The following is an 11,046-nucleotide window of genomic DNA, read 5'->3' as shown; positions in this document are numbered from 1 at the left end:
AAATTATTGATATTTTTTTTGATCCAGGCTATTAGATTATATCAAACCTTACTTGAGGCTGTGATAATTAAACAAAGTACATTATTTATTGAACTTTAAAAATACAATTTTTTTGAATTTTATTTTATTTTTATACAGCAGGTTCTTATTAGTTATCTATTTTATGCATATTAGTGTATATATGTCGATCCCAATCTCCCAATTCATCTCACCACCACCATCTGCCCCTGCCACTTTCCCCCCTTGGTGTCCATGCATTTGTTCTCTATATCTGTGTCTCTATTTCTGCCTTGCAAACTGGTTCATCTGTACCATTTTTCTAGATTCCACATATATGTGATAATATACAATATTTGTTTTTCTCTTTCTGACTTACTACACTCTGTATGACAGTCTCTAGATCCATCCATGTCTCTACAAATGACCCAATTTCATTCCTTTTTATGGCTGAGTAATATTCCATTGTATATATGTACCACATCTTCTTTATCCATTCATCTGTTGATGGGCATTTAGGTTGCTATTTAGCCATGACCTGGCTATTGTAAACAGTGCTACAGTGAACGTTGGGGTGCATGTGTCTTTTTGAATTATGGTTTTCTCTGGGTATATGCCCAGTAGTGGGATTGCTGGGTCATATGGTAATTCTATTTTTAGTTTTTTAAGGAGCCTCCTTACTGTTCTCCATAGTGGCTGTATCAATTTACATTCCCATCAACACTGCAAGAGGGTTCCCTTTTCTCCACACCCTCTCCAGCATTTGTTGTTTGTAGATTTTTGATGATGGCCATTCTGACCGGTATGAGATGATACCTCATTGTAGTTTTGATTTGCATTTCCCTAATGATTAGAGATGTTGAGCAGCTTTTCATGTGCTTCTTGGCCATCTGTATGTCTTCTTTGGAGAAATGTCTATTTAGGTCTTCTGCCCATTTTTGGATTGGGTTGTTTGTTTTATTAATATTGAGCTGCATGAGCTGTTTATGTATTTTGGAGATTAATCCTTTGTCCGTTGATTCATTGGCAAATATTTTCTCCCATTCTGAGGGTTGTCTTTTCATCTTGTTTGTAGTTTCCTTTGCTGTGCAAAAGCTTTTAAGTTGCATTAGGTTCCATTTGTTTATTTTTGTTTTTATTTCCATTACTCTAGGAGGTGGATCAAAAAAGATCTTGCTGTGATTTATGTCAAAGAGTGTTCTTCCTATGTTTTCCTCTAAGAGTTTTATAGTGTCTAGCCTTACATTTAGGTCTTTAACCCATTTTGAGTTTATTTTTGAGTATGGTGTTAGGGAGTGTTCTAATTTCATTCTTTTACATGTAGCTGTCCAGTTTTCCCAGCACCACTTATTGAAGAGACATTCTTTTCTCCATTGTATATCCTTGCCTCCTTTGTCATAGATTAGTTAACCATAGGTGCGTGGATTTATCTCTGGGCTTTCTTTTTTTGATTTTGCTTGACATTTAAAATGTAGAGGTTGATTCCTGATTTAACTTAGGCAAAGCAGCCTACAAATGGATCTCATCCTCTGCTAAAACATTGTCTCAAATGATAAAGAATATTGGAGTAAATGTACATAATTCCCACTAGAATATATTTTACATAAATGTGTACTCTTCAATATTAATATATCCTCATTAGATTTCCAAAAATAGGATGGATAATCCTGTTGTTTTGAGAGCTTGTACTGGACACCGGTTGAATAGAAAATACATATTTGTCCTCATGAGTCACACATATTCTCATTCATTAAGTTGGGAAGCAGTCCCTCATCTAATCAAATGCATATCAGATCTAGTCCACCCATAGTATGTGCAATAACAAAACTAAGGAAGATTTCAGGTAACGAGATGAAGGAAAAGGTCAAAGAAAGGATAGACTCTTTACGTTTAAGGGCACACACTTCTCATATTTTATTAGCTATGACTTTGTCCCATCATAATGCCTGACTACAGGGGAGGCTGAGAAATGTACTCCTGTTTTGGGCAGTTATGTACCCAACTAAAATTCTGCTGTTATAAAAGAAAGGGATAATGGATATTAAGGCATAACTAGGGGCTTCCCTGGTGGCGCAGTGGTTAAGAATCTGCCTGCCAATGCAGGGGACGCGGGTTCGAGCCCTGGTCTGGGAAGATCCCACATGCTGCAGAGCAACTAAGCCCGTGCACCACAACTACTGAGCCTGTGCTCTAGAGCCCGTGAGCCACAACTACTGAGCCCGCGTGCTACAAATACTGAAGCCCGAGTGCCTAGAGCCTGTGCTCTGCAACAAGAGAAGCCACCGCAATGAGAAGCCCGCGCACTGCAACGAAGAGCAGCCCCTGCTCGCTGCAACTAGAGAAAGCCTGCACACAGCAATGAAGACCCAATGCAGGCAAAAATCAATCAATAAAATAAATAATTTTTTTTAAAAAAAGGCATAACTAACATCAGCTGCCAGACAGAGATGTGCCTTCTATTATTCTTTTAACTCACATTAAACAATGAAACCACATCACAAAAAAAGTACCTTTTCGGGCTTCGCTGGTGGCGCAGTGGTTGAGAGTCCGCCTGCCGATGCAGGGGACATGGGTTCGTGCCCCGGTTCGGGAAGATCCCACATGCCGCGGAGCGGCTGGGCCCGTGAGCCATGGCCGCTGAGCCTGAGCATCCGGAGCCTGTGCTCTGCAACGGGAGAGGCCACAACGGTGAGAGGCCCGCTTACCGCAAAAAAAAAAAAAAAATACCTTTTAAAAGTAGAATTACAGGGTTTCCCTGGTGGCTCAGTGGTTAAGAATCCGCCTGCCAATGCAGGGGACATGGGTTCAAGCCCTGGTCCAGGAAGATCCCACATGGTGCAGAGCAACTAAGCCCATGTGCCACAACTACTGAGCCTGCACTCTAGAGCCCGCAAACCACAACTACTGAAGCCCGTGTGACTAGAGCCCGTGCTCCACAAGAAAAGCCAACACATTGAGAAGCCCGTGCACAGCAACAAAGAGTAGCCCCCGCTCACCGCAAATAGAGAGACCATGTGCTCAAGGAAGACCGAACGCAGCCAAAAATAAATAAACAAAATTTTTTTAAAAAGTAGAATTACATATAATCCCATCACTATAATATAGTAACTGTTTTCATTTGCTCATATTTTTCTTTCTTTCTTTCTTTCTTTTTTTTTTTGGCTGTGTTGGGTCTTCGTTGCTGCACATGGGCTTTCTCTAGTTGCAGCAATCGGGGGCTACTCTTCATTGCGGTGGTGGTCTTCTCATTGCAGTGGCTCCTCTTGTTTTGGAGCATGGGCTCTAGGCACGCAGGCCTCAGTAGTTGTGGCATGCATGCTCAGTAGTTGTGGCTCGTGGGCTCTAGAGCGCAGGCTCAGTAGTTGTGGTGCACGGACTTTGTTGCTCCACGGCATGTGGGATCTTCCTGGACCAGGGCTCGAACCCATGTCCCCTGCATTGGCAGGTGGATTCTTAACCACTGCACCACCAGGGAAGTCCCTCATATCTTTCTGATCTGTCTAAATGCACACATATTTTCACATACAGTAAGTCCTCTACATATGAACGTCCAAGTTGCGAACTTTCAAAGATGCAAATGTGCATTCAGATGTCCAATCACATAAGTTAGTTCACGTGTCTGGCGTACTTTGTCACGTGTGTACATCCTTTACATATGGACCAGGGAGTTATAGCGACTGTCAAGAAATATTATTTACATCACACTTTTCGTCAGGTAGTAAAGGCGAGTGACAAATCAAGAACAACCTTGCGACAATTTTGGAAGGTCTATAACATCTACAAGGCCATAAAAAATAGACTTTGCTTGGTGTGAGGTTACGGCTGTCACCATGAATAGGGTTTGGAGGAAACTTTGCCCAAAGTTTGTTCATGATTTTCATGGATTTGAGAAGATGGATGAGGAGCCCAAAGAGGTCTTCAACAACTTAGTGACCCTCAGCGAGAAGCTGGAGCTAGATCTGCAAGAAGGCAACTTCATTGAACTCCTGGCTGTGCAACACGAGGAGCTTACTAATGAAGACGTGATGGAATTGGAGGCCCAGAGAAAGGACGAAGAGAGACAAGAGGAAGAAGAAGTAACTGAAGAACCGAAGATATTCATGACACAGGAAATAGCAAGGGGATTTTCTTTATCTGAGGAGGCACTGTTAGTTTTTGAGGCATAGGACCTGAATGTAGAACAGTACATGAAGGTCGCAGCAGCCATTCAGAATGCAATCCGGTGCTACCGTGTCATCTGTGATGAGAAAAAAAGAGCTACTACCCAGACATCACTGGATCGTTTTTTCAAGAGGGTAGATAGAATTGAGTCCAGCAAGGAACCAGAACCTGTGCCATCAACGTCAGGCATGAGTGAAACTGCAGCTTGCCCTTCATCTTCTATTACTGACGATCCTTCAGCTCTACCATCTCCCACCTCCTCTCCCTCCTCCAGTCAGTAACTCTTCTTGCCTGTTCACTCAATGCCAGCCCCTGTGTGCCAGCTGTTGTACTGTACTACTTGTACTTTTCAAGGTACTGTGCTGTAAGATTGAAAATGTTTTCTTTATTTTGTGTGTTTGTTTTTTATGTATTATTTGTGTGAAAAGTATTATAAACCTGTTACAGTACAGTACTATATAGCCGATTGTGTTAGTTGGGTACCTAGGCTAACTTTGTTGGACTTATAAACAAATTGAACTTATGAACGTGCTCTCGGAACAGAACTCGTTCGTATGTAGGGAACTTACTGTAGTTGTAATCATATAATATTAAGTGAAAATTTAGAATCTATCTTAAATATAGTCTATTTTAAAATAAATTAGGAGTTTGGAATTAACATATACACACTACTATATATAAAATAAACAACAAGGACCTACTGTATAGCACAGGGAACTATATTCAATATCTTGTAATAACCTATAATGGATAACTGAATCACTTTGCTGTACACCTGAAACTAACACAAAAAATAAAAAATAAAAAAATTTTGGGAATTCACTGGTGGTCCAGTGGTTAGGACTCCGTGCTTTCACTGCTGAGAGCACGGGTTCAATCCCTTCTTGGGGAACTAAGATTCTGCAAGTCACATGGAAAAAAAAATTAGAAAGTAGAATTACATATAATCTCATTACTCTAATATAACAACTGTTTTCATTTGCTCATATTGTTCTAATGTGTCTAAATACACACATTTTCACATGGTTGTAATCATAAGTAACATATAGATTCTAAATTTTCACTTAATATTACATCTTGAAGATAGTCTATTTTAAAAAAATAATTTTTAATAGCCACATGATACCCCATTGGGTTGATGAGGCATAATTTACTTAACCATACCCATATCACTGGATATTTCAGTGACTCTAATTTTTCACTATTGTAGGTAATTAACACTAGAGTGAACATCTTCATACACAGTCTTCTCCCTTTTGGTTATCTTTCTGTTATTTATTTTTAACCCAATTGCACTGTAATCAGAGAATATGATTTGTATGACACTGATCCTGGGAAACTTGTTGAGACTGGCTTTATAGCCAAGTATATGGTCAGTTTTTATAAGTCTTTCTTGTACTCTTAAGAAAAATGTACATTCTCTATAGTTAGGTCCAACATTCTGTACATGTCCTTTAGATCAAGCTTGTTAATTTTATTATTTATATTTTCTATACTATGCTACTAATTTTTGGTCTGTATGCTATCAGTTACTGAGAAAGATATATGTTATATCCTACGATGGTGGTGGACTTGTTGGTTTCTCCTCATAAGTTTGTGAATTTTTGCTTTATGTTATTTGAAAATATCATTAGGTACATATATAATTTCAGAAACTGCATCTATTCCTGGCGAATTGAATCTGTTATCATTACGTATTATAGTTACTATCTTTATTCCTAATAATACATTTTTCTTTGAAGACTTGTCCATTATGAACAGAGCTACTCTAGCATTCTTCTGGTTAGTGTCTGCCTGGCATATCCTTTTGCATCTTTTCTTATTTTCAACATTTTTATGTGCCAGAGACTGGCTAGATGTTCACTAATTCCATTTCCTCTTCCTGGGAACACAAGACTACATTTCCCAGCTCTTTTTGCAGTTATGTTGGGACCACCAGAGGAATGTGGGCAGAAGTGATGTATACCCCTTCTAGGCTTGACCCATAAAATGTTATACATGGTCTTCGATGTACTCTTTCAGCTGCTCACATGGCTCAAGGCAAAAAAACTCCAAAATGGTAGGACTAGGATTGAAAGATCTTAGATTCCTATGTCACCGATTGAAGGCGCAACAGTCGAAGCAGCACCCTGACCTGATGAACTGTGATGTGAGCAAGAAATATATTTTGTTGTGTTAAGCCCCAGGGATCTTAGGGGTGGTTTGTTACAGCAGCTAACATTAATTATTCTGATATACCATGTCTTTGTGTTTTAGGTTTTCTCTAGGATAACAGCAAATATCTGGATTGTTTTGTTTTGTTTTGTTTTAGTCCAGGCTGAGGATATCTTTCTTTTAACTGGTGAGTTTAGACCATTTACACTTTATTGTGATTTTAATTAATTGTTGATGTGTTCAATTATCTTTACCATTTTATTTTGTGCTATCTGTCCTGATTTTTTCTGTCTTTTCTCCCATTTCCTGTTTTCTTTCAGATTGTTCTTTTGATTCCACATTTTTCCCTCTATTATTTTGGAAGTTATAACTCTATTTTTTTCTTAGTGATTACTCTTAAAGTTTAACATGTGTACTTGAAATCTAAATCAATAGTTCCCCCCCTCTCCAAATTTATCCAAGGGTCTTAGAATGCTAATCACCATCCCCTTGTCTTAAAAGTTATTGTTATCCAATATTTTAGCACCACCTTGTTTTCAGCCTCCAAATTAGACATTATTGTTGTTTTATAAATCTCAGACTTTTTTCTAAGATTATTTTTCTTTATCCTGATGAACAAGCTTGAAAACTTCTTTAATGAGCATCATTTGGTGAGAACTCTGTTTTTGGTTTTCTGAAAATGTCTTTATTTCACCCTTATTCTTAAATACATAATTTCAGTAGGTATCAAATTCTACATTGACAATGGTTTTCTCTCAGCAATCTGAAGTTATTGTTCCCCTGTTGCTGCCAGTCTATTTGTGCCTATGTTGTGCCTTTTAGATGCTCTCTCTTTTCTCTTTGTATTTTGTGCTCTTCAGTTGTACTGAAGAAGATTGTCCCACATTCTCTCTCTTCCATCTCCGTTTTGTTTCACCTCACTGTTATTTGAGAGTCTGGCTTTATGCGGAGGTCTCAGTTCCAACCTTACCTGAGCCCACGATTTTGTCTCTCACATACATGAGATCATTAAAACCTGAGACTTCAGGGACTTCCCCGGTGGTCCAGTGGTTAAGACTCCCCACTTCCACTGCAGGGGGTTTGATCCCACATGCCATGAGATGTGGCGAAAAATAAATAAGTAAACAAATAAAATTAAAACCTGAGACTTTAGGTTCCAGGGAGTGACAAATGTGCTAGTGTGTAGCTCCCTCTTTATTTTTCACTCCTGAGGATTTTCATTCTTACAAGCTCAACTATACCTTTTTTTTCTCTCTTTTCTTTTCTTTTTTTTTGGCCGTACCACGCGGCATGTGGGATCTTAGTTCCTCCACCAGGGATCAAACCTGCACCCCCCACCCCAGCAGTGGAAGCTCAGAGTCTTAACCACTGGACCACCAGGGAAGTTCCTCAACTATACCTTTTGAAAGATTTAAAATTTTATTTTATCTAGGGTTTCTGTGGCTTTTGCAGTGGGATGTTTTTTCAGAATATTTAGTCTACCATTTTCTCATAAGTGAAAGTTCACATTGTCATTTAATTCTGTTGAATTACATCCTTAGGATAAAATGTTGAGAGTGGTACTACTTACTGCGTCAGAGATTTTAAATATTTTTATAGCTGTTCATATTTTGAGTGGTGAGTACTATATTGATGTTTGTTTATCCACTTCATGGAGGCAGAGTAGTATCATAGAGTATTGGTTTAAATCACCCAAATCTGCTTCTCTCTCCCTACCCCATCTCTCTCTATTCTGCCACTATTCACACATATACAGATTAGAGAAACTCTTTCCCTAAAAAGTTTTGTTGTGGTTTGAGATGCAAGAGAATTAAGAAAGAATTAATTAATTCTTCCCTTTGAAAAGGAGAGAATTAAGATATGTGTAGAAGAACTTCTGACTAAAAATGCTGGCTTGAGTATCTATCGTAGTCTCTTCTCCCCTGCCAAAACCCACTAAAATAACAGTAAAAAGATTTTTTTAAAGCATAAACTTTCAATGATAAAGAGATTTCAGAGAAAACAGTGGCAAAATTTTGTCAGTTGGGAAACTTACAAGTTTTTGGCATAGTTGATGTAGCATGTCTGAGAAAACTGTATCTGAAACTGGCTAAGGAAAGCTAAGAAGCAAACCAATTTACACCGTGTGACCCCCACCCAGAAGACTCAGAAATTGGCAACAACTAACAGGTTATTTTTGGAAGTGAGGGGTGAAGTGAACGAGAAAGAACTGGCTGAAAATCTGTTAAAGAAGCAATTAAAACACCAAATCCCTTTCCCACTGTTATGGGTTGAATTGTGTCCCATCCTCTTCCACAGAAAATATATGTTGAAGTCCTAACCCCTAGTACCTCAGAATGTGACCTTATTTGGAAACAGAGTTGTTGCAGATGTAATTATTTAAGATGAGGTCATCCTAGAATAGGGTGGGCCCCTAATCCAATAAGACGGGGTGTCTTTATAGGAAGACAGCCATGTGAAGACAGAATCAGTTAAAAGAATTGAAATGGTTGCCTGTAAGGATGAGAAAATGGGAGAAAGAGGAGCAGTCTAGTGGATTTTAGAGCAATCATTGTAGAACTCTTTGACTTTTAAAACTCTGTGCAAGTATGCATTTGACTTTAAAAACTAAAATTTTTAAAAGATACAAGAAAGCAAGAGAATTGTTGGGATGCAGACAGTAGTGTGTCAGAGCAGCTCATACTTAGCTTGCTCAAGCTGGTTGTTAAATTTCCAGGAATTTCATAAGCCAGTTGTTGAATATAGCCATTATTAAAAATTAAATTAGATATGCTTACAATTAAATAGACTATTATATTAAAAGCACAGTTAGTTACTCGAAACTCATCACTTCCTATTTATCTTACTACATTTTACTATGATCTATGACCTTGCTGTTATTTATATCTATTTTATCTGTCTCGTAGAAATGCTATATAATGTTGTGCTACTGGACATCTCTTCTGAACTCCGTGTTGTCGTATCATGTTGGAAAGTAACTTGAAAATATATGTATTTCTTGTTTACTTCTTAAACTTTTTTATTGTTAAATATAACACATCTATAGAAAACTATATAAGATTAATATATAGTTTAATGAATTATTGGAAGCCAAAACACCTTTGTGACTACGATCCATGTCAGAAAAGGAACCATGGCTAACCACCCCAGAAGCTCCCCAGCTGCTCCCCTTCTAAGAGTAACCATACTTCTGACTTTTACGTTAGTCACTTCATTACTTTATAGTTTCATCACCTAAGCATGCATCCATAAACACTACGGTTTAGTTTCAACTATTATTTTTATATGGCTTTTACCTCTTTTTAACCTGTAGGTTCCCCATCCACCTCTTTTTCTCCCCCTCCCAATTTGTTGATAAAACTGGATCATTTATCTCTAGCATCTCCCATGATCTGGATTTTGCTGATTGAATTCCCATGGGGTAGCTTAACATGTTCTTCTGTTCTGTGTGTTTCCTATAAATTGGTAGGTGGATCTAGAGACTCACTCTTTATTATTAACAACAATGACAACAACAAAAATAGTAATTCAGTAAATATATATTGAACATTTATTACATGCCTTAATGGGATGCTATAAAAATACGAAGTAATTTTTAAGGACTTTCATTATTTTCAGGTAACTGACAGAATCTTCTTGAGAGACAAGTTGTTATACTTCACTCTATAGCATTAGCTTGGTCGTCAGCTCAGGATGCATCTCCAAAAGTGTGAGGCTTTATATGTGAAATGTTTATTAACTGACAGAGGGACTCCTGATAATAGCATAGCAGTAGTGCAACAATGCCTTCCTGAAGAAATTATTAACTGCATAACCACTTGTATAGAAACCTCTGGCTGTTTTTTCAAGGCTAGTACATTTACCAGACACCACTGACAATGACTGCAAATTTTATAGAAACAAGTTTGTAGGAACTCAGCAGTAAAGGACTTTTTAAAAGAAAAGGAGGAAATTTGTTTACATAGTTCTAAGTAATCAGAACCTGGGAATTCCCTGGTGGTCCAGTGGTTAGGACTCGGACCTTTCACTGCCAGGGCCCAGGTTCGATCCCTGGTCGGGGAACTAAGACCCTGCAAGCAGTGCGGCATGGCCAAAAAATAAAATAAAATAAAAAATCAGAACCTTAAGTTTAAAATAGGACACAGAACAGTAAGATTCTATAACTTGATGCTCTCTGTAACTTTTTCCCATGATGAACCAAAATACAGTCTCCTTAACTAATACTAATTATTTCTAGAATAATATTGAAATTTGAAGAACTGTTGATTTGCTTTAAATCAAACATCAAGGCTTCCTGTTCATAAACAGTACTAGGCTAAATTATTTAAAGTGTGGTTTAATTTAGAATAATTTTGTGGCTTATTTTCATAGTGTACTAGTGAATGTTTTACATATGTATATTATGCTGATAAAATTAATGAAGTTTTAGTAAGAAGAATTTACTTCACCTCTACTATTCAATCTTTGCTTGGAAGTAAGGTGAGATGCTCAGATTTGTGGACCAGAAAGATAAGAAAGAATGAAGATTGCCCAAATACCAAAAAATTTCAACCCTTTTCTGTAAATTTACAGTATTATATTCAGCTATGATTCATAGGAATGACATTAAGTTTAAAATATTCATGTGTATCATTTTTTAAAGTTCTCCAAGAGTAAGTCATTCCTTCTGTATTTTTGGAAAAGTGAATATTCATTTCTCCATGGTAATATTAAATTTTGACAATCTTTGGCATT

Source organism: Globicephala melas, chromosome X (assembly GCF_963455315.2).
Source record: "Globicephala melas chromosome X, mGloMel1.2, whole genome shotgun sequence".
NCBI lineage: Eukaryota > Metazoa > Chordata > Mammalia > Artiodactyla > Delphinidae > Globicephala > Globicephala melas.
The sequence above is the reverse complement of the archived record's forward strand: the minus strand, read 5'-3'. Positions refer to the sequence as shown.